At 46.0% G+C, this 2,042-nt stretch overlaps 1 pseudogene; it reads right to left on the reverse strand.

The window, feature by feature from the left end:
- Positions 1–1,547: 1,547 nt before the first annotated feature.
- LOC126204847 (5S ribosomal RNA) lies at positions 1,548–1,665 on the reverse strand (annotated as a pseudogene).
- Between the last annotated feature and the right edge of the window lie 377 nt (positions 1,666–2,042).

Here is a 2,042-nt window from a genome sequence, read left to right on the forward strand (position 1 = left end):
TAAAACAAACAGAAAGTAATAATAGTAGAAGATACAGTAACATCGTATGCATCCAATGAAAAAAATCTTTCTGTACGTTTGATGTTCAGGGTTATCTTACAGACCAGTACGAGTAACGGTCACTTAAGAGAAGGTGTTCAAAGAGATCACCTTTCATTTGGAAACACTACGCCACTCGCTGGATCATGCTTCGCTGGAGTCTATGCAACACATCTGCATCCACTATCACCAAAGAGGCATGCATGCGAGATATTAGGTCGTGTACCTCCATAGGTTCAGTACTACAAACTTGATCCTTTAAAGTGTTTCCTCAAACCACAGTCTAGCGGATTAAGTTCCGTGCAACGTGGAGGCCAGAAGGCTGGATCACCACGACCAACCTGTTTCCCTGGAAACGCTTCACCTAAATAGCAACGCACATTGATTCGAAAGCGTAACGGTGGACCGTCATGCTGAAACCGTAGCTGTCGCCGAACACCAAGTGGAGTGTTTTCTAATGCGACAGACAAAGTACTGCAAAGAAACATGCGATACAGGGGCGCAGTCAACTTGGCCGGCAATATGTAACAAACCAAAAGCACTCCTCCCACGATGCCAACCCGCAGGTTTATGTCGAAGCGTGCCTGAAAGCCACGTTTAGTGTGACATTTGGGTTGTATTCCGACCATCTGTGGCTCTTGTGGAGGTTGAGAATACCTTCACGAGTGAAGCTAGATTCGTGAGTACGTATCACGTTGTTTATAAAATGCTCGGTATCTTTCACTAGGTGCAAAAGGAATACACAAAGCTTTACTCGTCAAATACCGTTTTCTGGACGTTGGTGTGGATGCAGTTCTTCATCGTGCAACACTTCAACAACCAGTCCTTGAGGTATTCGGAACTGCCTTGCAATATCACAGGTACTTCGCCGAGGTGATCCGTCATCGCTATCAGGACTCGCGTCCTCTGCCTGTGGAGTACTCCTAGTCCTTGAACGATCTCTGTCCATTAGTTTCCCGAAGGCGTTGATCCAAGCCACGAAAAAATTCAAATCGGGATGTCGCCTTTGATGGTATCGTGCAGCTATGCACAAGCAGCAGCAGCAGCGCCTGACTAACGGATGAACCCAGCGCCAAAAGCGTATCGATCGATTCGTCGTTTGTGGTATTCCATTGGAAATCCGCCCCACCTGAACGGGACAGGCCCAATTATGATTGTGCGCCGCACGTCTAGTAGACACATGCATGCAGTTTAATACATTCCAGTATCCTGTGACAGGTTGTTGTCATGTGAGAAAATGATCCAGCTTATAAACGACGAGAACTAAGGAACGGATCTCTAAAAAATAAAAGGAGCAATCTGACGAGGTTATTTAAAAGCACTCCACGAGAGGCCTACCGGTACCATCCGACCGCCGTGTCATCCTCAGTGGAGGATGCGGATAGGAGGGGCGTGGGGTCAGCACACCGGTCTCCCGGTCGTTATGATGGTATTCGTGACCGAAGCCGCTACTATTCGGTCGAGTAGTTCCTCAATTGGCATCTCGAGGCTGAGTGCACCCCGAAAAATGGCAACAGCGCATGGCGGCCAGAATGGTCACCCATCCAAGTGCCGACGACGCCCGACAGCGCTTAACTTCGGTGATCTCACGGGAACCGGTGTATCCACTGCGGCAAGGCCGTTGCCGACGAGGATATTTATTATTATTTTTCTTCCGCTTTTTTTTATTCTACGCCTTTTTGACTTTCCTCACTCACTGTCCTGATTATAAAGCGACCTACAAAAAAAAAAAAAAGTTTCTATTGACACCACCACTTTGCTCTTAAAAACAAAAGATCTGTACCACTTCAGGTATTCGCCCGTAATACACCTATCCCAACAATTCTACATAAACAAAGAAAAAACGAAACGAAAGGAGGAGAGGGTAATAAATGTATCTAAAAGGGGATATTTATTTTTATTTATTTACTTTTATTTATTTACTTTTCCCACGGAACTGTCGAGTGAAGTCCATGAAAGTAGCCCTTAGCAGCGGAGAAATCCATGCATGTCTTCTCGAAATA

This window comes from Schistocerca nitens, chromosome 9, assembly GCF_023898315.1.
Source record: "Schistocerca nitens isolate TAMUIC-IGC-003100 chromosome 9, iqSchNite1.1, whole genome shotgun sequence".
NCBI lineage: Eukaryota > Metazoa > Arthropoda > Insecta > Orthoptera > Acrididae > Schistocerca > Schistocerca nitens.